We start from the raw sequence: 27,117 nt of genomic DNA, 5'->3' as shown, positions 1-27,117 counted from the left end.
ATATTTCATTGGGATCAGTTCAAACGAGGCAGGGAAAGGGTTGAAACAAAACTGTCTTGGAAAAGCCAAGAAAAATTGGCGGTGGCATATGGTTTTAAGGATTGGGATAGCTCGCGATAGGAATGGGGAGAGAGGAAACGTGAAATGCATTTTAAATTTAGACAGGAAATGTGATATTTTGGGACTTTCTGTCTCAAACATGAGATTATGTCATGGGAAGATATTGTTGAGAAACAAGTGTGAATTATTGATTACATTCCAAATAGTCGATACATTCTTGAACTTTTTCATTTTTGTTTAAATTTGTTAACTAGAAGTAAAATATACAAGCTGTATTTTTAAAATTTCGAAACTTTAAAACAATGTTTCGTAAGTAAAATATTAATTAAAATGGAATAAAAACCAAGCATTGACTAAATTTTCTGGAGATCTAAGCTACTTAAAAAAAAACTGGCAGGCACAACTTCAAATTTTCACTTTTTCAATTCAATTCAATTCAATTGGTGTTTATTAGAATTTAACAGTTCTGCTCCAGGATGTTACATTTGCAATTCAGAGATTTGGAGAACCTTTCAACTGAGATCAATTCATAAGCCTTTACAGGCAGGGTACATGTTTCTATGTTTAGATGTTGCTAGCTGCGTGCTCTTTTAGGGAAAATAAATTTTGAGAAAAAACCCTAGATCTATGAATTTTCACTTTTAAATTTGAGTTTATCATTTCTTGAAAAATAAAAAAAAACAAAATTTGGCTAATTTATCCTCAGTGAATCTTAAATATTCAGGATTTCAGGAAACGCATTAAAAAAAATATTAAAAAGGGCAGCTTTTTCGAAACAAATCCCTTTTTAGTGCATCTTGATCCATGGACAAAAACCATTCGTCTAAAGTCCAAATGAGCCTTATTTAGACATTTCGTATAAATATTTCAAGCGATTTTCGAAAATTTGTTGAACAATTGCAATTGTGGAAATGCATATTTTCTTGTTTACGAAAATTGTATTCCTATCATTCCAGATGAGAAAAAACTTAACAGAATCGAAACAATCTGCCAAGCAGTTGATTTCTCTTGTTATAAACCTATCAGAAATTTTCAAGTACAAAGTCATTACAACAAAAAAGCCATGGCCAACAGTATTACAGTATACAAATTCCAACAGAACTGCAATAATCTTTTGAAAATTGGATGTTTGTTAGTTTTCTTTTTTCAAAGTCAAAGTAGTTTTTAAAAAAATAGTTTTTAAAAATACCATCAAGTGGCTTGCAGATGGAAACGGAGTATTTTATCGAAATTTAAAATTTAATTGCTGTTCGAATGCAAATTTGTTTTTATCATTAAAAATGATTTTTCATTCTTTTGATATTTTTTCAAGATTTTTGAAAAATAGTACTTCTCAATGGATCAAAAGGTATTTTTAAATTCTTTAAAAACATTTACAAATTCGGTTTATGGGCTACGAACGTTTAGTGAACAAAAATTGATTTAAAATTGACTAATTTATTTTTTTTTTTCATAAAATTATTTTTATTAGGTCCTTTTCGGTACTGGGACCTGGTTAGGACCGAGTCGGCTTTTGTAATTACAAAAAACTTAATAATTACAGAGGATCTTGTGTGTAAATGTTAGTGGGAGGGGAGCCGATTACCCGCGGCCTACTCGGGGTTAGTAGGGAAGGGATTGATGTTAAAGACAAGGCATGGGGTGGGAAGGGGGAAATTGACTAATTTATAAAGTGACCATATTTTGTCTATAGAATCCTTTCTCGAGAATCGGACTTCCCTTTATTTCCCCCCGAGCAATTTTCTGCTAATTCAAAGTTTTTTTTTGCATTTTATTTTTTTTTAATTTTTTTTTATTTTGTTCAACATTTGTGGGCTCTTTCCCTGTGAGTCAGGCTATGACGAAAGAAACCATTTTGTGTCATTGGTTCACCCATGCAAGTCTCCATACAAGTTGGCAGCTGTCCATTAGGGTGCCCAGAAAAAATGACCCCCTACTCCACAAGCGGAAAACGGTTTTTTGGGTTATTTTAAGTATCTGTGTAAATTTTGAGCGACATTGGATGAGATTAACCCATTGATACCCGAGCCTAAAGTTGGTGTAAAAAATGTTTTTCATACAAAAATGACTTTTTTTAATCGCTAATAACTTTTCAGGATCGAGTTTTACAGCTTTGGTATGTTCTACAAAGTTGTAGAGCATTAAATTTTCATTAAGAATCTCACTTTTGGGAATATTCGGATGGAAGTAGCGCACCGTGCAGACCAAACCGTAAGAAACTTGGATTTTCCATACATTTTTTCGATTTTTCCCATACAAACTTCACCTCCGAGTATCAATGGGTAAATGATGACCGATTTTGCTCATATTTGGGCCAGAGTCCTAGAATAGGTCAAGGAACAATATTCAGCTTGTGGAGCGAGGTTTTGAGAAAAAGTCCCATATTCTGGGCACCCTACTGTCCATACAATAATTATGCGTAAATATTCGCTGTATATTTTGAAGGATGTTTTTCATAACACCAAGTCTTCGGCAAAGCTGAAGGTATTGATAAGAACTGTTTAGAAAAAAAAAAAAAAAAAAAACACCAGAAAAAAATCGTTTATTTTTTTTTTCTCTTTTTTTACAGCTAATAAATTTCTAAAAATCCTTATTTTCAGTTTTTTTTTTGTTATTTTTTAAGGAAACGAAAACCTTATTAGAATTATTAGAAAAAAAATATTTGAAGAAAAAAACAGTTTCTTTTGGATAAATTGCATAATTGTTGAGTTTCTCTGATTTTCAATGTTTAAAAACGATTTTTTATTTCAAAATCAAGATTTTGTTCGAAAAGCCTCTAAATATGGATGTTTTATCTTTTGATTGCATAAATCAAATCATCTGTTTGCCTTCAGAGACCATCCACAAACCACGTGTAAACATTTTCAGAAATCGTGGACAATTTCCATACAAATAACATCTTTTTTGTATGGAGCGTGGATCAATCAATAGTTTCCAAAATATCTAAACATTGACGAAAATATAAATTTTCTTGAAAAAAAAAAAGTTTTTGCGGTGCATTAGAATTTCATGAAAATACAAAATATTTGTTGATTTAACTTTTATTTTCAAAGTTACTTTTTGCGTTTCTCTTTGTTTCGTCGTCCGTGTCTGTCGCGGGTGACCATGAACGGCCATGATCGATGACGACCAACATTTTCAAAACTTTTTTTCTTAAAATCGCGATAACTCGTGATGTTTATAAGCAAACCCCTTATGTCTATATATCAATTTTTTGTAATTGTCTGCTCTACAACTTTGTAGAACATTGTTACACTCTAAAAATAACCCTGCAAAGTTAGAAAAAACACGAAATTTTAAAATGAAAAAAATTGTTTTAAATGAAAAAATGACCCTTCTGGATCAATGTCGATTCAAAAAGAACATTAAATTTCCCATAAAATGACATGTTCCAAAATTTTTTACAGTCAAGTAACGGAAAATGGGGGAATTTAAAAAAAAAAATTTAGTGTTTTTTCGATGAAAAATACGTTTTTTCGGAATTCTGAGTACGCCATCAAATCGGGCGTCTAATTTTACATAAAAGTCCCTTCGACACTAAATTTCTATCTCATCATCGTTTCAGGCTGCAAATTATTGAAAAACACCTCTTTTTTCGCATGTTCAAAAATTGAAGGGGTCGTACCGCCCCTCCGTCACGAGATATCAAAAAACGGGCCTCAGACTCGTGATCAGGGACAAAAGTTACCCCTTAGGACAAAGTTTCACGCAAATCGAAGAGGGGTCGGGGTAACTTTTCCCGATTTTGTGTGAGTTGGTAGAGAATTACCCATATATTTTTGAAACCAGTATAAGAAAAAAATTAATAAATAAATAAACAAAGATCTTGATCAAAATAGCCACCAATCGACATAAAATCAGTGCACCTGTAAGAACCTGTATTCTTGAAAATTATTCAATAGAATCAATATTTTAAAATGTCATTTCCCATCTGTTGAAACAATAATTTAACGCATTTTTTAAAGCAGAGCCATAACACAATTTTTTTTGTAATTGTACCGGATTGTGTAAACAACTTTGAAATGATCTCGTTACACTTAATTGGATACTTTTAATGTCATTCAAATTTATTCACTGTTTTAAAATCTGGCGCTAAATTTAACTCGTTCCATCTTCCTTTTCCCCCCAAAGAAACGCATAAAGTAAACCGCTCTGTTCGCTCACCTCGCACCAAATTCTGCTCCGAAAAATGTCATTCGCTTGATTTTATGAGATTTAATTTAATTTTAGCTCCTTACTTCGGTTGGCCCCACCCCCTTTCAAGAAAATCCTTTTCAGCGCGCGCTTATCCTCCTGACCCCCGCGTCCTGACAGCTGCCTGCTACTTTGAAAAGGTTAGAAAAATTCCTACACCCTCCTGCTTCGCTCAATTTCTTGCATCCTTAAATTTCATAACCCCCACACCACGACTCCATCCGAGAAAATAGCACAAAATTATTTTAATCTCAGTCCGACCCCTTCCTCCGGATTTCTCCTATCGTCATCCTTTAAGGTTAAGATTTGGCCGGTTAATAAGTGGAATTCCGTAAGGTGGACGATGACCTGGGTAGGTTTTCGGTGGTGGTGGAAGGTACACTTGAGTTTATTGATCTCCTCCCACTATTGCTTCCACTTTTTTGGGGTTAGCCCTCAACAAGCCTACATTTTTAGTAAGGCGTCATTTATTTTTTAAATTGACAAAAATCCCTTTTAAATTTATTTTTAAAATACTCAAAAAGCGAAAGAAGATTTATAAATTGAAAAAAATGGGGTGAAGTTAACTTTGTTTTATGTGACTAATTATTAAGACTTGTGGACTTGTAGACTTGAAGACTTGAAGATTTATAGCATTGTAGACTTGTAGATTTGTAGACTTGTAGACTTGTAGACTTGAAGACTTGTGGACTTGTTGACTTGTAAAATTGTAGACTTGTAGGTTTGTAGACTTGTAGACTTGTAAAATTGTTGACTTGTAAACTTATAGACTTGTAGACTTGTAGACTTGTAGACTTGAAGACTTGTGGACTTGTTGACTTGTAAAATTGTAGACTTGTAGGTTTGTAGACTTGTAGACTTGTAAAATTGTTGACTTGTAAACTTGTAGACTTGTAGACTTGTAAACTTGTAGACTTATAGTCTTGTAGACTTGTAAAATTGTAGACTTGTAGACTTGAAGACTTGTAGACTTGTGGACTTGTGGACTTGTAGACTTGTTAAATTATAGACTTGTGGACTTGTAGACTTATAGACCTGTAGACTTTTAAACTTGTAGACGTGTAGACTTGCAAACTTGTAGACCTGCATACTTGTAGACTTGTAGACTTTTGGACTTGTAGATTTGTGGACTTGTAGACTTGTAGACTTGTAGACTTGTAGACATAAAGACTTGTAGACTTGTGGACTTGTAGAATTGTAGTCTTGTAGACTTGAAGATTTGTAGACTTGTAGATTTGAAGATTTGTAGGCTTGTGGACTTGTAGATTTGAAGATTTGTGAATTATTGTTAAACATAGGCTTTATAATTTTAAAAATCATAAGAAAAATTAACAAGACTTACTTAAAATAAACTTTCACAACAAAAGAATAATCGAAGATTTTCAAGAAAAATCAATTTGGCATGTAGAGGGTTAAAAGCCAAGACGAAATTTTAAGGTGGGGGCAGGTTTAATAAATTTATTACGGTGCGACGGGGAAGGTTAATCGAACTTTTCCGGCGGCGCAATTTGGACGATCCCCGAAGAGACCCTATCCATTTTGCGGACCGGTGCAAGTTTAATGAAATCGATAAGGGTGCGGTTGATTAAGTGGGTGAAGTGGGAGTGGAGCTCCAATTTGAGTCACTCAAATTTATATCGCACACACACGTCAGATCGCTGAGATCGCACAACTTGATTAGTCATTTCGGTGTTTGTTTTTTTGAGGCCGAAACGTGTCAGAAGCTGCGATGAGGCTCATGTCACACAGAAATGCAAATAAATGTTGACCGTTTGTTGACAGAGCCGGGACAGGACGCGTACTCAATTGCACTTTTCGATTGATGACGGAGAGGGGCCGATGTATTGAAACTGATTGGATGTTGTTTTTATTTCGGCGGAATACGATGAAGGGCTTATTGATGGCGGAAATTTCGAGAACGCTTGAAATATCAAGATAGTGATAGTTGAAATATCATTTTGACAGTTGACTGATGGTACTTACCGATAACATCCTGAATGTTCTACTCTCAATTTGTACTTACTCAGAATTTCAATCGGCTGCATTTATCAATTAATGTTTAGGTTGTCCTTGGTATTTAAAATTTGACGTCCCTAATTGAAGTACACAAGAAATATTTCTACAATTTTTATATTCACTGAATATTTTTTTTAAAATTGTGAAAGCATTGCGTTTGCACTTCAATTACGGACTTCAAATTTTAAAAACCAAGAGCAATATTGAAACATGCACTTGTACATGGACTTGGACTTGTAGACTTGTTGACATGTTGACTTGTAGGCTTTTAGATTTGTAGACTTGTAGACTTGTAGACTTGAAGACCTGTAGACTTGTAGACTTGTAGACTTGTTAACTTGTCGACTTGTGGACTTGTAGACTTGTAGGCTTGTAGGCTTGTAGACTTTTAGACTTGTAGACTTGTGGACTTGTAGACTTGTAGACTTGTAGACTTGAAGACCTGTAGACTTGTAGACCTGTAGACTTGTAGACTTGAAGACTTGTAGACTTGTAGACTTGTAAACTTGTAGACTTGAAAACTTGTAGACTTGTGGACTTGTAGACTTGTAGACTTTTGGACTTGTGGTCTTGTGGACTTGTAGACTTGTATACTTGTCGACTTGTGGACTTGTAGACTTGTAGGCTTGTAGGCTTGTAGACTTTTAGACTTGTGGACTTGTAGACTTGTAGACTTGTAGACTTGTAGACATGAAGACCTGTAGACTTGTAGACTTGTAGACTTGTAGACTTTTGGACTTGTGGTCTTGTAGACTTGTATGCTTGTAGACTTTTAGACTTGTGGACTTGTCGACTTGTAGACTTGTAAACTTGTGGACTTGTAGACTTGCAGACTTGTAGACTTGTAGACTTGTAGACTTGTAGACTTGAAGACCTGTAGACTTGTAGACTTGTAGACTTGTAGACTTTTGGACTTGTGGTCTTGTAGGCTTGTATGCTTGTGGACTTTGTAGACTTGTAGGCTTGTAGGCTTTTAGACTTGTGGACTTGTAGACTTGCAGACTTGTAGACTTGTAGACTTGTAGACTTGTGGACTTGTGGACTTGTAGACTTGTAGACTTGTAGACTTGAAGACTTGTAGACTTGTAGACTTGTAGACTTGTAGACTTGTGGACTTGTAGACTTGTAAACTTGTAGGCTTGTAGACTTGAGAGAGTTGAAAGATTTGAATGATATGAGATATTTCAGAGACTTGAGAATCTTGAGAGACTTGAGAGACTTTAGAAATTTGAGAGCCTTGAAAGACATGTAAATTTTTGGTTTTGGACTTCGACTCAGACTACAGTTTAACTTTTTGACTTTTTTTACAAGACTAGTTGAACAGTTAAGAATTTTGTGACCTTTAAGGGACGCTCCACTTTCAACCCCTCAATCTCAGTTATGATTGCAATCGTTTGAGGGAGGAAGCTGTCTGTATTATTTTAGAGGGTTTCAATGTCTACCTCAAATAGCACAACAATTGACACCATTCAGCTGTGAGTGAGTCTGATTCGATCCAATTTCAACCACTTTTCATCATGCGGATTGATGTCATCGCTCGTCCCATCAGCCAGGATCAAAAAGGGGTGGAAAGCTTTTTCGCCGAACTAAATCAGTGACGATGAGTGCACTCTCCAAGTTTGCCGTAATTTGCCCAGCCATTCACGGTTCCTTTCCAACTCCGGTTACAAATGGACACTTGGTCTTTGGATTGTCCTTTTCTTTTCCAGGAAGGATGACCTGTCAGCCATTGTCTTTGAATGACTTTGGAAGGAAATGAATTGTCTGGGTATGCGACATTTGTTCCATTGGACATTAGCTGGAATATCGTGAAAGAGATAGACTTTGACAGGTAGATGTCCTATCTTCAAACAGTTATTTATCATTGAAGTACGTGATAGAGATCGAAATCGAGCAATTTCCTAAACAGTCCATTTCAAGACCATTAGATCCACTATATCGACAAACAAATCCAATTCCCGTAGGGAACCACTTTCCAAAATGAGTTCGTAGCGGTCCTCATTAACCCTATTGGTAATTTACCCTAAAAAAAAAGAAATCCCAAAAATACACAATATCCAGCTCCAAAAGGGGTAATTCCAAAAAAGAGATGAGATTAAGTCGGGTTTTTCCCCCGTAATAACCATCCAATACCACGTACTGGTTCAGACCCTCCGGAGGAAACAGACCGAGCACCTTCGTCAGATTTGAATATTGTCTTTCGCCCCCTGAAGGCACACACAGAATCGTTCCAGCTTGATAAAATTTTAAACTGTTCCACCAAGTGATTACCGTGTGTTTGCCAACAAGCTCGACCAACCAGCAAGAGGTTAAGGGGGAGGTCGCCTTAATCGCCTTTTCCGGAAGCTAGTATCGGAAACAGCAGCAGCAGCCGGGGTGTTCTAATCTGTTGGCACAAGGCTTTGTCGTATGGTGATAGTTTACAAAAGTTTGCTGAGCCAAAGGGTTGAACCATTCTGGGGGGGTGGGACACATGCATCCAGATTGGCGGTTTTCGGAGGATGCCAAAAGTTTAATCTGTTTGGTATTAGAGCGCTGCGGGACGTCTGGAAGAGATTTTTGAAGGGGGGCAAGTTTTGCAATTCGTGACTTTGATATTGAGATGGGTTGTTGCGAAGTTTGCGCGGTGATTGCAGCGTCTAAGATGACACTGTAATTACAGAAATGTCTTGAGCAAGATCTTGAAGAAGTTGGCAAGACTCATTAATTTTGAAAATCTCTTTCAATATGATACAAATGATAGGAAATATGATTTTTTTTCTGAAAAAGTACTTTGTCATGTCTGTAACAATAAAGTTTTGTATTTTTGTATTTTTGAAATTTTGAATTTTTGTATTTTTGTGTTTTTGTATGTTTGTATTTTTGTATTTTTGTATTTTTGTATTTTTGTATTTTTGTATTTTTGTATTTTTGTATTTTTGTATTTTTGTATTTTTGTATTTTTGTATTTTCGTATTTTTGTATTTTTGTATTTTTGTATTTTTGTATTTTTGTATTTTTGTATTTTTGTATTTTTGTATTTTTGTATTTTTGTATTTTTGTATTTTTGTATTTTTGTATTTTTGTATTTTTGTATTTTTGTATTTTTGTATTTTTGTATTTTTGTATTTTTGTATTTTTGTACTTTTGTATTTTTGTATTTTTTTTTGTATTTTTGTATTTTTGATCAATCATCATGACAGTCTTCAAAGTCAAATCTTTCAAATCAATCAAACTCTTTCAGATCCTTTCACGAGTGATGATGAATTTCTCGCTTCATTTCCGCCACACTTTTTATTCTGAAATGTCACCTTTCCGTTGATATCTCCACATACGAAACCCCTTCAAAGTTGTCAACTCTTGCGTATCACCTGTAAACATCGCCGCGCGCGAGTCTCGTCGCGTGACGCCTCCCGAAACTCATGAGTAATGAAATTGACTTGAACCCCCTTCTGTCAGTCACGGAAAAAAACCCCACGCGCACGGAAATTGATTGAGTTTCGGTAAATTTCGATTCCAATCAAAATGCAAATCATATTACTCGACGGCGGGGCTCTCCGCCCCCCTCCCAGAATGTTGAGTTTTCCTACCTGGTGTTTCCAATATCTATTTTTGTGGGGTTGATGTTTCGACCGCGACGATGTTTGCATTCTATGAATCTCTGATGTTGCACTGCAGCGACGAATCAACGCCACAGATTGATGCTCTTCTCGAATCAAGTGCAACTGCAACTCGTGGTTGATGGCATGATCAATTAGTTATAATGGTGGAGTGTCTGAGGGAGATCTAGGGCAATCGACGAGTGGATCGTTGAGGTGACATTAATCGACTAGACGATGCGAGGTGGTAGAATGCTGTCGGCAAAATCTCTTGATCATCGATCATTAGAAGGTGATGCGCTGAAGTGGAGCGTGAACAAAATAGGTGGTAATTCTAGAACTCATCAGGGAGTGGAATTGGTGCTTCCAAGGCCTTCGAGTTCAGATTTACTGTTAGATAATCTTTAGAGATTTGAGCATGAGCAGAGCATTAATGAAATATCAGAGCAATAATATTTCATAATTAACAGATTTGACAGAGATTACTTACGCAAAGCTAAAAAAAAAAAATATCAACAAGGGGAACAATATTCAACTCCATCGTGCCTCTAATGTTGCCATATTAGCACTTTGACGTTCAATTACAGCATGGTTTTACCTAATGTTTTTGTAAAGTCTTTAGTTGTTTAAATAGTGAAAATCAGTAAATTTGATGGAGTTAGGAGCAAATGTTTATCCTACCAATAATACGAAAATTTGAAGTAAATTTAAGAAATTCTTCTAAAGAAAACCCACAAGAGACTTCCAAAAGTCAGATTACTATTGATGGGAGCTGACAAACTTTTCAATTAATTTTAGAATGCAGAATAAATATTTTAGTGATAAAATCTAAAAATAAATAAAAAAAAACTCAATATTCTCAACCCAAAAAAGATTAATATTTCAGTTTTTGAAAAATCATATGAATTATGAAATGTTAAGCTTAAATTTGCAATTTCAAGCTTGAGATTCTGCGAAACCAACCAAATTATCTAAGAATTTAGGGAAATATTCAAATCTATAACTCTATTTTTTATATTAAGGAATGGTTTAACATAACCCTTAGGCGTCATCCATAAAGTATGTCACGCAAAAATCAGCCAAAATTAACCCAATAGTAACTACAGGGTGACCACTCAAATCCCATTTTCAAATTCCCGACTTTTTCCAGACTTTTCCAGAATGCTCTAATAATACGCATTTCTTATCTCATGAATGATTTCAAACAAAAAACTTTCTATTAGAAAAGTTAATATTAACCACCGTAAAAAAATTAAGTTAATTTAAAAATAATCCAAGCATAGGCATTTTTTGTAAATACAGAAACTAAACAACAATTGAAAAAAACATCACAAATGGAACTTCATTATTATGATTCAGAGTAGAAACACAAACAATCAGTCTTTGAAAAAAATATCGAAAGTTCAGCAATACTTATACATCCATGTTATTATTTAAATTGGCAAAAGTATAGTTTTTGATACTTCGTTTCAACTGGAAATGACAAAAAGTTAAAGATAACTGCACTTAAAATTTCGTTCCTATTTTTTTTTTTAACTTCATCATCATTTTAAATCAAAGAATGATTAAGAGGCAGTATTTGTAGATTCTGCTTGGTTTGTTCTAGAGGTCGTATCGAGTTGCTCCGATTTGGATGAAACTTTCTGCGTTTGTTTGTCTATGCATGAGATGAACTCATGCCAAATATGAGCCCTCTACGACTAAGGGAAGTGGGGTAAAACGGGCATTGAAGTTTGAGGTCCAAAACACATGAAAAATCTTAAAATTGCTCGCATTTCCGTAAAACTTCATCAATTCCAACTCTCTTAGATGCATTCGAAAGGTCTTTTGAAGCCCTTCAAAATATGCTATAGACATCCAGGATTGGTTTGACTTTTTCTCATTGCTTTTGCAAATTACTGTTAAAAATTGATTTTTTTAAAACCTTAATAACTTTTGGCAACAGCCTCCAACACCCATACTCCCATAGGTCAAAAGTTAGGGAATTTCATGGACTATAAGCCTACGGTATTAACTTTTTGGCCAATCGCAGTTTTTCTCATAGTTTTTCGATTTTTCTAGAACAAACATTTTACAACGTTAGTTTTTGCTCTGTAGGCCTCCATTGCGGCACTTTTTGGTCTCAATTTTGACATATTTGGAATCCTCAGAAAATTTTACATTAGATTGAGGTGTTGGAATTTTGAATTTGATTGGAAAAAATGCCATTTAGAATTAATTAAAATATTATTTAGAATTTTGTCGGATTATGGGTAAACAAGTTTTCGCCTACTTGATACAGCATTTGACGTATTGATCATAGGGTAAATAAGATCTATTTCTTTTTTCAAAAATGCTTTATTTAATTATTTTTAAAATCAAAATTACAACTCCAATACTTCTAACTTACGTGAAATTGACCGAGGATTCCGAATATGACAAAATTGAAACCAAAAAAGGCCGTCTTCTTGGCCTACAGGGCAAAAACTAACGTTGTAAAATGTTTGTTCTAGAAAAATCGAAAAACTATGAGAAAAACTGCGATTGGCCAAAAAGTTAATACCGTAGGCTTATAGTCCATGAAATTCCCTAACTTTTGACCTATGGGAGTATGGGTGTTGGAGGCTGTTGCCAAAAGTTATTAAGGTTTTAAAAAAATCCATTTTTAACAGTAATTTGCAAAAGCTATGAGAAAAAGTCAAACCAATCCTGGATGTCTATAGCACATTTTGAAGGGCTTCAAAAGACCTTTCGAATGCATCTAAGAGAGTTGGAATTGATGAAGTTTTACGGAAATGCGAGCAATTTTAAGATTTTTCATGTGTTTTGGACCTCAAACTTCAATGCCCGTTTTACCCCACTTCCCTTAGTCGTAGAGGGCTCATATTTGGCATGAGTTCATCTCATGCATAGACAAACAAACGCTGAAAGTTTCATCCAAATCGGAGCACCTCGATACGACCTGTTTCACATCGGTGAAAAACTCGCTCTTAAAACATAATTCCTGAAATTATTCATTCAAAGGATTTAGAAAAATGTCAACAAATTCATAATAAAATTTTCCTGGTTCCCTTTTTAATTTTATAATTTTTGATTTTTTTTTTAATTCAATGTTAATTTATGTAGTGGTCAGTATTTAACTGTTTTTTTTCAATGAACATTCAGTTAGATATGACCACTTATTTTAAGCAAAATGTTTGAAGAGACATTTTTTTAAACAGTTTTGCAATAACTCTAAATTTGTTGGATTTTTTTTGCAATTTTAAAATTTTCTTTTTGTTTTCAAAAACGTAAAAAAGTTTTTAAATTTTGGATTTTATTCGATATTTAAGTTTTCCGAAAACTGAAAACCAAGCTTTATGTATAGTAGTAATTTAACCATACTCACAAAAAAAGTTTAACGGCAACATTAAAAAAAACATATTTTAATTACTTAAAGAATTTAGTTAAACAATTAAAAATATTTACCAAAAAACCATTGCCAAACTTAAATTAGAATCTGTATTCAAATATTCAATCTATGTGACAAAATGAATTAGAATCAGAACTCTAAGCTGGCCATAAGGCTCTATTTTTACTATAGTTTTTACTAACTTTACCTCTTGTATTATAAACAAAAATTTATAGAGATCATATGATTCATGAAAAATATTATGAAGATCTGTGTCAAAGACTCCAATATTAATTAAGATTTTGAATGTCTTAAACAGCTTTTCCATACTCAAATATATTGAAATAGTGAAAAGAACCTTAAATTTAAAGTAAGTTTATTAAAGCAGAATTGAGTGAATTCAATTTGAGAATTCTGGAGTTTTTTTTTTTAAAAGGTCCAATAAACCAAATTTCCAGTTTTTGTTTTTTGGGTGTTTTTGAAACCGCCTTGAGTCAGGGGTATTAAAAAACACCCAAAAAGCAAAAACTGAAAATTTGGTTTATTGGACCTTTTTAAAAAAAACTCCAGAATTGTACAAAATATTACAAAATTATTCAAGAGTTAAAAAAATAATTTTCAATCAAGCATGCTTATAATTCCCGACTTTTCCCGACTTTTTGACAAAAAATCATAAATTCCCGACTTTTTGACAAAAAATCATAAATTCCCGACTTTTTCCCGATTATTGGCGGATTTTGGAGAATTCCCGACTTTTTCCCGACTTTCCCGATTTCCCGACTTGAGTGGCCACCCTGTATAATATTATAGGAAATTTTTGGAATTTTTCGATTAAAATATTTTTAAGTAATACACTAATTAAGAATTAACCTTAAAAAAATCGAAAATCTAGAATCCCCTGAAATAAAATTAAAAAATTACAGAAATAAAAAAAAAATGTATTTTTGTGTAAAATTTTAATTTTTGTTCCTTAGAAACTGAACACAATGCTTCGTATTGTAATGACTCTTCAAGTAAGAAAAGTTAAAATCTCTATAAATCAACGTAAGTCGCATATTGACGTTTTAAAAGAAACCTGAGGGCTTATGTTAATTTGATTTGGTTAACCGTGGCGGATTTTCTTGAAATAATTCGAACTGTCAAAAATCCACCAAAGCATCTACCACATTGATCGCACAAAAATCTGTTGTAGAAAAATATCCACCGTTAGATGCTTTGGTGGATTTTTGACAGTTCGAATTATTTCAAGAAAATCCACCGCGGTTAACCAAATCAAATTAACAAAAGCCCTCTGTTCTAAAAATAAACAAAACCAGGAGCACGCACATACTATTTGGCTGATATAAGTCAAATGAACTCTGACAACAAAAATTGGCCGTATAATTAACATTCCGTCATTAGTTAAGCTTTCACAATTAAGATAAGACTGCTTGGAATGTCAAAACAGCAATTAAGATTTAGAAAATACCCTTTGTAAACAGATAATGACAGAAATGATAGAATTAACTATACAAAAATCTACAAACACTTACCTGTACTTAGGTTTCAAAGCTTGATGTTTGTAAATTATCAGGACCTTCTCTTTGAAGTCCGTAATTGGCGCGTTATTTTAATTCAATCCCTTCGTTCACCTCATTTGTCTAACTTTAGGCTCATTTTCAACGCATTCCTTCGCCTCACCATTAATTATCCCAGCCCATTACGCTGTCAACTAGCGCTCATCATCGAGAGGATCTCTAGTTTTTCCCGCCGCAAAAGAACCCTTTGACGTCAGCCGTCTTGCCTTTTTCCCCGAAACAAGCGCCGCGCGTCGGCAATCATCTACCAATTAACGCGCCAATCTCCGCGCTAGCTGCTTTCCTAATTATGCAAAAATATGCTAATGCCGATTTATTCCTCCTAGTTTTCGCGTCCCACCCATCAAAAGTGCCGTGAAGCGTGAAGCCGTGAATCTTCCGCAAAGTGAGGAAAAATCACTCAGTTTTTCCGATGTTTGCACTCACTAAGCTAAGTTTTGCGCTGAGCGATGCGAAATTGATGGCACTCTCTTTGCTCAAATGTGGAACAAATTTGCACTGCCACTCGAGAGCGGTAGTGCCATTATTTTAATTTTCATCTATTTTTTTCTGAGCAAATGAGAGACTTACTATCCACCTCACCAGGTTTCGAAAAACTTGGCAAAACTGGAAGGCGGAAGTCGTCTCAAGTGGAGTTGGAAGGAACGGTCGCTCTTCATGTCCAACAAGGAGTAGTAAAGAAGGAAAAATTCGAAATAATTATTCATGCCACAATTAGTGTGGTCTCTCTCTGCTGGAGCTTTTCCAAGGAGTGCAAACCGCTGCTGCTGCTGCTGGTCAAAAAACCCGGAAGAAAACCCTGGAGCTCTGCAGCCACGAAATAATGAAATCAATTTAAATCCCTGTCAGAGCAAAGTGGGACGACTCCATTGTGTAAATTTTAAGGGCAGGTCTCGTTAGCAAAGGAACATTTGAACACCCCTAGCAACCTGCGTTGATGCGTGCAACTGACTGTGAAGAGGCGACCTCCCCCGTCGGGAAAACTCAAAGAAAACTGCATTATGTTCCGTTTTTAATTTGAGAAAAACCGCAACACGGACAAATTTTACGGTGCACTGGGTCCCCCCGGCTTTGGTTTTTGAGGTTTGACAAAGCGGTTGACGGCTTTTGTTGGACAGAAAATGGGGGCGGTTTTGCCTTCAACAATGCGCACTTTGAAGGAAGCAGGGATCTTGACGGGGTCATTATGGTGGGTTTTGAGGAATTGTTGAGTTTTTGAGTGGAAATGCTTTGAAGATATCTTGAAGTTCATAAACTTAGAAATCTGAGTCTGCCAAATGGATAAGATTGATAAAACTATTTAATTTTAAATGCCTCGAATATTTTCATATTTCTATTTCCAATAATCATGTAATATCAAATCTCTTCTCGTTATTTTTAATTGCATTCCCATGTTTGATTTGATGAAAACTAACGCCAAATCTGTTCCAATGAATGTCAATCTATAATTGGAATTGAAATTGAGCCCTCGCCTACATTCCAATAACTGACGATCGGACGAGTGTTTGACATTTTATTGAGTTGTGACTTTGTTTCTCTTTTCTGAAAACATAAGCCCAGACTACAATGATTGCCGATTTGGGATGAGTTTTGAAAAATAAACGTTTACGATTTTCATTTGTCAATTTTGTCAATTTTGTCAATTTTGTCAATTTTGTCAATTTTGTCAATTTTGTCAATTTTGTCAATTTTGTCAATTTTGTCAATTTTGTCAATTTTGTCAATTTTGTCAATTTTGTCAATTTTGTCAATTTTGTCAATTTTGTCAATTTTGTCAATTTTGTCAATTTTGTCAATTTTGTCAATTTTGTCAATTTTGTCAATTTTGTCAATTTTGTCAATTTTGTCAATTTTGTCAATTTTGTCAATTTTGTCAATTTTGTCAATTTTGTCAATTTTGTCAATTTTGTCAATTTTGTCAATTTTGTCAATTTTGTCAATTTTGTCAATTTTGTCAATTTTGTCAATTTTGTCAATTTTGTCAATTTTGTCAATTTTGTCAATTTTGTCAATTTTGTCAATTTTGTCAATTTTGTCAATTTTGTCAATTTTGTCAATTTTGTCAATTTTGTCAATTTTGTCAATTTTGTCAATTTTGTCAATTTTGTCAATTTTGTCAATTTTGTCAATTTTGTCAATTTTGTCAATTTTGTCAATTTTGTCAATTTTGTCAATTTTGTCAATTTTGTCAATTTTGTCAATTTTGTCAATTTTGTCAATTTTGTCAATTTTGTCAATTTTGTTCGTTTTGTTCGTTTTGTTCGTTTTGTTCGTTTTGTTCGTTTTGTTCGTTTTGTTCGTTTTGTTCGTTTTGTTCGTTTTGTTCGTTTTGTTCGTTTTGTTCGTTTTGTTCGTTTTGTTCGTTTTGTTCGTTTTGTTCGGTTTGTTCGGTTTGTTCGGTTTGTTCGTTTTGTTCGTTTTGTTCGTTTTGTTCGTTTTGTTCGTTTTGTTCGTTTTGTTCGTTTTGTTCGTTTTGTTCGTTTTGTTCGTTTTGTTCGTTTTGTTCGTTTTGTTCGTTTTGTTCGTTTTGTTCGTTTTGTTCGTTTTGTTCGTTTTGTTCGTTTTGTTCGAATTGTTCGTTTTGTTTGTTTTTTTTTTATTTGTTGATTCGTTTATTTATTTATTTGTTGATTTATTGTTTTGTTGATTTGTTGATTTGTTGATTTTGAACGAACTTTTCAGCAAATCACTTCATTTAACTAGGTTCACTCTACACATTCACCTGCTCTCCTCAGCAACCCCGTAATTAATCCATTTAAAGATTCGCCAAAGTAAGCCGGTTCATGCAGCCCAGGTTTCACTGTCATGGCCTGCTCAGTGATCGATCGGCGCGGAACCGCTAGACGGCCTCCGCGTCTCCGCGAATGGAAAGTCAAGGCCTGCTGCACTGTATTTTGACGAAGCTTCCTTGGCATTGCTTTGGTTTTTGTTTCAACCAGCTTAAGTCAATCCTAAGATCATCGTCTGGCGGCTCGCGTCTGTAGGTCAATATCGAGAGTAGCTGAATTGACCTGATTTCGCTGTTTGTTTGAACTACTTAGAAAGGAAGTGAGAGGTTCAGACCGGTGACCTTGCCGTTGAAAGCGGCTCATCCTCGTGGCTTTTTTTAAAGAGTTGACAGCTTTGCTTACTATTCGGTGCAAAAAAAGCGGCCCACCTGATTTGCTGAACCCTTCTCAACGCTGCTGCCAGGTGCCTCATTAAAAGCAGGATGACTTATGACGAAGCATTCAATTAACTTGATGTCGAGCAACTAAGACCGACCTGAGCCCCGGAGTCCGTCTGTTGAAAGCCTACCTCGCAAACGGATGGAGTTGCTGGCTGTCAGTCAAAGTGACAGGCCGGTGCTAATGAGGAAATTAGAAATGTTACAAATGATATGATGAGCTCGGTGACGAGAGGAAGACTTATGATGGCTGTTAGTAAATTCATACACAAGGTAATAGTTTGTTAAAACTCTGGTTTACAGCAATTCAAAGTTGGTTAAATTGGCAGCAAATGATTTCAGACAAAAAGAGCTCATTGAAACTTTCCCCTTCAATAGCAATTCAAAAATCGCTTTCCTCATACAAGAAATAAGCTCTATCAACCTTCCCTTGGGAAGGAGGGGGACTTCCCCCTAATACTCATCGAGTCCCCACACCCGTTCCATTATCAACCCCGAATGCTTCAACTTTTGATTATTTTCTGCATAGAAAAGTTGATTCCTGCTCCCCCTCAGGAAGATTCAAGATGGCGCCACAGATTGTGAGTGGTAGAAAAAAGAGTCGAAACTTTGGCAATAAAAATAGATCCTTTCGCCTTATTCTTTTATTTCGATTTCGCCTTGAAAAAGAAGTTTCCCAGAACGAGCAAACAATGAGAATTTCAATTGTTGCAGAAAGTTTTATTTGCATGAAGAGATGGGGGGAACGCTTTCTCTCTCTTTGTCGATATGTTATGCGGGTTAAAAGTTTCTTGTTTTTTCAAACTCATTTGAAAAACAATTCTTCTCAAAATTCATATTTTTTTTCTTACTTAAAAAGTTAAAGTTAACTTTCTTTATGAATTCCGACAATAAAACTAATCATCGCCTATTGTCATCATCATTACCGATTCTGAGCGGATTTCTTTCTTTTGTCCAACTTGCCATTGATTCGGCCAAGAACCGAAGTTTAACGACTGGGCATTAAACTTTCTCTTTCTTTCGCCGATAATACCAATAAAACTACAGCAACAACTTCTCCTACTCCAACTTGTCCAGCAAAGTGGAGGAGGAAAGTACCTGTTTTGTGCGGCGAATGGCTCCTGAAGGATTATTATTATCGGGACATTATATCATCTCTTCGTCTGCTGGAGACGATAATCGGTTTTTGCTTGGTTCGTACGACACGACACGCAGGCAAACACAATGTGCTCCACACCGACGACGAAGCCGAAGGGATAACAATAGGTAGCAATTTGCGAACGTGTCCGGAAAATGAGATCCGGGAGCGCTGGCGGTGACAGGATTTTCTTTTTTTTTATTAGGAAAAGAGAAAAGGGGAGTACATTGTAAGAAAAGTAACGTACTCATTGTTAACAGAAAGGATATGTGCGTTGATTGGGTCACCGGAGGATTATCTGATGTATGCTCGAGTGAATAATCTCAAATTTTATTGAAGGGATTTTACTAACTACTTTTTTCATTTCTCTTTTTCAGATACTCAATGCTGTTGTTGTAAGTATTCGTTTTAAATTACAGCATTTTAATTGTCTTGAAAAGCTATTGATTCACTCACCTACCGTGAAAAAAAATTAAAATCAACGATTGACCCATCACAGGGATCGCCCCCCTAAGCCCTTGATGATAGTATGAGAATATTCGTCAAAATGTACGGAGAAAGGCAACTGATTAATTTTTTTATATATATTTTTATTTTTATATCTAAAAAGTAAAGTAAAGTCAGAAAATAACATTTACCAAAATTTCAATTATTTATTGAAAAAAAAAACTTTTACAATCGATGGTAAAATATTTAGAAAACATTCATATAAAGTTATTACAAGTTTTCAATTTTGACTCCACAGCTCTTAACTTAAGAAAAAAGAATATTTTCATGAACTCTTTGATGTTTGCACATTATTTAAAAAATCGTTATTCTAATAATGCATAAAGCATTCAACATTTTTTTGTTTATATATTTTGAAAGCTAGGCTTCCAAATTTTTATTAATTTTTGAGTTATTTTTTATTATTATGATATGTTTCTTCTGCTTCAGGCCCTTCAAAATTTCTGCGTTTTTTAATTATCTGGATAATCTATCCTATGATGTTTCCTGTTAAAAATAAATCAAATACTTTTTTCATTAATCATTAACTCAAAAAACAATACCCAAATATTTTTTTTTCAAATTCTTTATGATTTCAATTGTGTTTTTTTATTTGCCATATCATTTTTGAATGATTTTGAATTCCACAGTTTTCATATTTTTTAAATTAATTTATAGCTTGCAAACAAAAAGTGTTGATTTGTGATCCAGGCCATACACAAAATGTTTAAATAATTTGACTTAAAATTTTGGAGACGATTATGGTCAAAAACAATAAATATACAACATAATTCTTTTCAAAAGACTACCAAATCAAGTATTTGTACTGTAGATGGTTTTACTGAAAAAATAAATTAAAAATAAATAAAAAGCATTTCCAATTGACCGCATTTACTGTCTGTCGAAGATTTTTTTTCGGAATTCTTTATGGTTGCCGTGTTAAGGCGATCATTTTGAGCAAATTTTTTTTCTGCTGAAAAATAACTTTATTTGTTTAATGTTTTCTTTATTATTTTTTACTATATTAATTGCATTTATCTATCTTTATTTTTGTGTTCCTGAGTTGCCTTTTCTACTTCCTCTATAATTATCTTTAGCATATTAAAAAAAAGATTTAACAAACAGGTATTTTTACAGCCATTTTTTGAATTTTTTCTTCATTGAATTTTTCCTTTTTTGAATTTTTCCTTTCCTTGATGTGAAAACATATTGTGAAACATAAAAAAGGATATTTAATTTGACTAGAAATATTTATAATGCTTGTCAAAAACACAGCGTAAATTAACCCTTGAATTTGTTTTTTTAAGGTGGCCACATAAAAGTCACATAAAAGAAGTCGAATCTCTAAACTTGCACTCTTTTCGATGCTTTTTGCAAATCAAAAATTGGTTGAAAAATGCATGTCTTTTTTTTAGATGCGATCATGCCTCGTTAGAATAATGAATAATATTGCTCAATAATGTCAGTCTTCATACTGTTTTCCAAACATGTTAAAAAAATGAGGTAAAATTTTAAAAATAATAAAAAGAATGCTCAATATTTACTTGAAAGTTTTACTTTTATAGTTTTGATTTTTTCTTGTTCGTTTTAATAGTTTTATAAAACATGTTCAGAGCAATTTTATAAATGCATTTAATTTTATTTTTTTTTGTCTGCAAGTAATATTATTTTTTCACGGCAAAAAATATCACGGCATGCCTATTGGTGTTCAAGAGCCAAACGACATGCGACACCTAGAATGTCGATTGAAATTTGGCCCTTTGAGGTTATTTATGCGAATTCTGTTTTGTTAAATTCTAGCGTTCAAAACAACTTTTGAGCAAAAATTTGAGCTAATCCTGTGTAAACTTTTGATGCTCCATCATTTTTTTCAAAATTATTTTTTTTTTTCAAATTTTTTTTATTGCCTCAATTTAAAGAGGGCAAAAAGTTTACACTCGTACTGCTTGAATTTTTTCTCAAAAGTTGTTCTATGAGCTGTAAATTCAATTTTAAGTTTGCCTTCTTATGTAACCGAACGGCGAAAATTTGAATCGTCATTCTTCGATACTTTGCGCCATCTGCCGGAATTATGGAGCTTTTAATCGCAAATTACAAAACAATACAATTCACGGTAATCAAAAATATGCTTAAATTAAGCGCAAAGTTTTGCTAATAATTTTGTAGAGGATAGTTATTGATTAAATAAATTCTTGACACAAAATATTCACTGCAAAAGTAAACGAATCGAATTGGTGGCATTTTGTTAACTGAGATTTTGAATTTTAATTTGCTAAAATATCTCTGAAGCGAAGCTCATCTTAAAAGACAGGTTAAGCCAAAAATACAATCAGTTCAAGAAGTGAACTAGTCATGATGTATTTCTAAAAAGATTTATATTTGATATTGATAATTTCAAAAAAATATAAAACAATGCAAAATGTTTCACATTTTTTAACAATCTATCTTCCAAATTGCGCCATAATTTTTTTTATTTAAAAAAAAACTAAGTTTAAATACACTGAGAAGCAATATAACAAAAGATAAATTAAAATTTTACGGCTTGTCACGCGCATTTGTGAAACGAAATTTCCAGGCCAAGGGCAAATTTTTCGAAATCTTTTAAGAACTCCGTGATTCCATATTTTTTAATTTCGATTTAAATCAGATTTCATAATTGATTTTGATAATATTTGCAATAAACGTTCAAATTTCATATCATATTACAGTTAATGAATTAATAAAAGTGATTTGATATAATAGTATTTATAGAGAGTTTTATTTTGCATTTATCAAAGCAAAATAAACATTTTCAAAAATATTTTTTATAAAAAAAAAACTCATTTATTATAATTAAAACATGTTGCAATTGATTGTTGCTTATTTTTATTCGACAAATCATAATTTGTCTAATATTATATTCTAGATTAAAGTATTTTTTAACTATTTCGCAACATTGTGATAGACGAAAAAATGGAAATCTTCTTTAAAGGGACTAGTGACCAACACAGTAAAAAATAATGTAAATTTGGAAGCTGTAATTTTGGAAGGTTGAATATTACCTCTTTTATGATGTAATTTTACCTCAATTTAGACTGAAAAAGTGACATTACACCAGAAAAGTGGTAAAATTACACATTTCTAGAGGTAAAATTACACATTTTTTCTGACATAAAAGATGTACCCCTTCCCAGATGTAATATTACCATGATTTTTTTTTCTGTGAACTTAATATTTATTTTATTTTTTTATTCCTCGAAATTTTTCCTTCTTGCACAATTAATGTAACAATGTTTCATACCAATTTTAATTTCATCTAATTTGGTCAAGTCAGTTGAACTCTAAGCTAGAAGGTTTTAATGGCCTAATTTTCAAATGACGGTGCTTTATTTGGTAAATCAGTTAAAAAAAACTGCAAGCAAATAACATTGGTTGTGGCTCAAAACAACACAACACTTGTGAGTGACAAATTTCATCTCGTAAAGTTAAATAAGTGCTTTTAATCTTCAATGCATGTCTTTTTTTTTTGGACTTCCTTCATGTCAACTTCAGCACAATACTTTTTGATGTCTTTTCCAAGACTTGAAATGAAATCTCTTAATCCAATCTCATCCAGCAAATAGAAATTGCAAATTCATTGTGTGAAGCAATAATTTAATTGAATTCCTTCCATTATTCGATTGGGATGCATCTCGGATGAACACGATCAACCTTTCATTGAAGAAATCGTTTACGGCCGATTAAGTGCAGCATCATCCTTTTCAAAAGTGAGATGTTCAAGGATGTTGATCGGAGTGTTAACTGACGTTCGACAGCTCATGGTTGCGAGCTTTTGCTTGGTGAATGTTTTACATGTTCTAAAACGTCAACATTTATTCTTGTTGATTCAACTCAACTCAATTCCATTAGCAAAATAATTTCAAATCGCGTTACGCATCAGTTGAACTCATGTCCGGTCGAAAAAGGTAACATCCAGCTTACTCTCTTTTTATCCACTTTTCAAATCCGTATAATTCCAAGCTTTTTCACCCAAACCCATTTCAATAATGGAAATGTAATCAAAAGTTATCTCCGCTGATGCACTCTTCTTTTCAGACAAACTCCGTTTGAATGTTTGGAGTGCTGACCAAATATGCAAAAACAAAAAAACAAACAAAAAAAATCTCAGCTCATCCCGTGCGCGAGCGTGAGATTTAATAACAGTCACTAAACGTGTGTGCTCCCGTGTGAGATGACCAAAAGAGTGAGGAGGTGTGCACGGCGAAGCGTGAGATTTAATTTTCAAATAACATTTCTGGTATGTTACCAGTTACAGAGTGTAACGCACACACACACATGTTCTGGAAACGTGAAATGCGATTCTCGGTGCTTTCGCGTAATCAAATGGACGTTTTTAATTTCATTAAGAGCACTCTTTCCATTTTACGCTGCAATTGTAGAACCAAATATGGGTGTAAACTGTTTGAGTAGCTCGTTTTGTGAAGGAAAAAAAATGAAATCTTATTTTTTTACAAATCTGACAACACTGCCCAACATTCTTTCAAATTAAATTTTGATCGATTCCCTTCCCAAAATCGGTTCAAAATCTGCCATCACTGCACTCATTTCGGTTATGAAATTAAACACACAGAATTTTATCACCCCCACCACCATCACCAACTGTATGGCGCGGTTGTAATTGTTGCCCTGAGAGTTTCCTTCTTTTTTTTGCTCTCTTTTGAGGGGAAGCAACTTTCGACCGGTAATAATCGTAAAGTACGGGACGCGAAATTAAATTTACTTTTTCATTCAAATTGCAGCTGCCGAGAGTGGTTCATAAAAAAAGTGCTCGCACAAATCGGAAACGGGAATTATGGTGTTCTGAGAGATGAGTTGAGTTGAGTGCGAAAAGTGACTTGGTCTTTGAGTGGATAATGGATGGTGGTAAAATGAATAATGTTGGAAAATTTTGAATGGTTTTGGATGCTTTTATTTTAAAAATGCTGCAAATGAAAATGAAAAAGAAAAACAGTCAATTTACTTCAAAACAAAAAAGAACATAAATTTACTCCAAATTATATTACTTCTAAATAAAATAATCAGATCAGGCCAAACTTCAGACCACTTTAAAAATCCAATCATGTTTCAAAAATCCTCGAAAAAATCCATCCCGATTCGTCAACCTTCAAGGGAATCTTGAAATCATCATCATTATTGGCATTGGAAATTCCGGACACGTATCAACCGGTGAGGAAAGGTTATAGTTTTGATGGAACATCCCCGCTCACTAAGCTGACGATTGCCGATTATTCCAGTCCTAAGGCAGCCTCCAGATGATGGGTCGCATAAAGAATTCGAACAAGGCCCAGTGAATCTTCTCTTGGTAATCAGTGACTTCAGGGTGTTACCTAAAATTTGTTTTTGTCAAAATTGATGCAATTGAGCTAAGCCGTTGCAAATATTTTTAAAATGTTATGTCATTCCCCCCCCCCCCCTTCTTCAAAATTGGTCCGAAAAATCAGGGGACAAAAACATATTTAAAAAAAACGGCAAAATGTCAATGAAAAAATAGTCTTATCAACTGAGAACAATCGAAAATGCCTTTTTATGCGTTGATAATCATATTAAACATGTTTGGGCTCGTTAAAAATATTTTGAACTTTTATTAAATTACTATGTACAGCACCGCACAAACTTTTTTTCTCGCAAAAATAAAATTTTCGTAAATACTTACATTTTTTTTAAATTCATGATTGAAAAACAACTGGATAGATGTATAATGCATTTTAAAACACTATTTTCATTCAAATGTTGATTACGTGTCCTGTAATTTAATTAATTTAACTTTTTTAACTTTTTTATTATTTATTTGCCCCTACCCACCCTTGATTTCGATCATAGTCGAGGGACATAAACTTTAAAAATATTAGCAACGGCCTATGTTTCAAAGCAAAACATGTACTCAAAATTATTCACAAAATACCATATTTTTTTAAGGTACTCAAATTTTCATAATTTACAATATTGGTATCAAACGAAGCGAAATTTTGTATGCTTTTCAATTATTAGATTTTTTTTGAAAATACTAAAATTTTCAGAAATTACCATATTTTTTCGAAAGTACTTAAATGTTTTAATTTACAATATGGGTACATAACGAATTTAGATTGTGCATGCTTTATAAAATTATTTGAGTTTTTTTTTTCAAGGAAAATATAAAATTTTCACAAAATACCGTATTTTTTTCGAAAATACTTAAATTTTCAAAATATGCTATATGGGTATCAAACGAAGCGAAATTTGGTTTGCATTTTCACATCAATATTTTTTTTCGGAAAATACTAAAATTTTCACAAAATACCGTATTTTTCAAAAGTACTATTTTTTTAAATATACAATATGAGCTCCTCACGAATTGAAACTTTGTATGCTTTTTAAAATTAAAAGAGTTTTTTTTAAGGAAAACATATAAATTTCACAAAATACCGTATTTTCTAGAAAATACTCAAATTTCTAAAATATGCAATATGGGTATCAAATGAAGCAAAATTTTTTATGCTTTGTTCACTTTATTAGATTTATTTTTGAAAATACTAAAATTTTCACAAAATACCGTATGTTAACGAAAATTATTTTCGAAAAAATACGGTAATTAGTGAAAATTTTAGTATTTTACAAAAAAATATTCAATAAAGTGAAAGAACGTACAAAAATTTTCTTCGTTTGATACCCAGATTGCAAATTTTTGAAAAAATACGGCATTTTGTCAATAATTTGGAGTACATATTTATTCTTTGAAACTTACAACATTTAAAAAAATATATATTCTAAGTGAAAGCATTGAAAACATAACATGATATGGTTGAATTAATTATCGTAATAACGATAACGATATCGATAGACCATTATTGTTATCGTCAGACGATATTTTTATCGATTAAAAACGTTGCTCAGAATGTAAATAAAGAGAAGATTGTATTTATTCCTAAATCAAACGCAATTTCTACCTCCATGAAAATTTTTGATCTCAAATTTTTTTTTTTAAATTCATATAATAGATTTTTTTTCTCAGCCCTGTGAATTTTTATCAAAATTTGATACTTTCCCGCATAAAAAAGTACCATATAAAAACTTTTTTTCATATGGTAATTGAACTTTAAACTATATTGTTACTACCATTTCCAAAAATGTTTGACTACTATTTTAAAAATGGTATTTATATGGTTGGCATGAATTTTTAATATCTCACAAATGGTTTAACCATCTGTCATAAGGGTGGTTAGCAATGGTAACCTTAAAAAACTCAGTACTATTTTCGTCAAAAAACTGTTTGTTGTATGGTAAATAAATGGTTTAAGTACTATTTGGCAAAAAGTAACCTTAAATCAAACAGTTCACAAATAGTTTAATATAGTTAAATTTTAATTTTGGGAAATTGAAAAACGATTTCACAAATAGTTACCATTTCTCAAAGTGTCATTGAATGATCCAATATGGTAATCAAATGGTAATTTTTTATCCGGGTTGGTTGCCGTGAAATTAAAATTAAAGGTTTCTTTTTAGTTTAAAGGTTT

General features: G+C 33.2%; 1 protein-coding gene across 4 annotated transcripts in view; it reads left to right on the top strand.

The window, feature by feature from the left end:
- Positions 1–27,117, top strand: part of LOC120416358 (uncharacterized) — a 221,116-nt gene that overhangs the window by 112,771 nt on the left and 81,228 nt on the right. For all 4 annotated transcript variants that reach the window (XM_039578092.2, XM_052708808.1, XM_039578091.2 and 1 more), the window contains exon 2: positions 19,477–19,494. The gene's annotated coding sequence lies outside the window, so the exon portion shown is untranslated. The remainder of the gene's footprint in view (positions 1–19,476; positions 19,495–27,117) is intronic.

The sequence above is a fragment of the Culex pipiens genome, chromosome 2 (assembly GCF_016801865.2).
Source record: "Culex pipiens pallens isolate TS chromosome 2, TS_CPP_V2, whole genome shotgun sequence".
Classification (NCBI taxonomy): Eukaryota; Metazoa; Arthropoda; class Insecta; order Diptera; family Culicidae; genus Culex; species Culex pipiens.
Note: the sequence above shows the minus strand (reverse complement) of the source record. Positions and strands in the feature narration are given on the sequence as shown.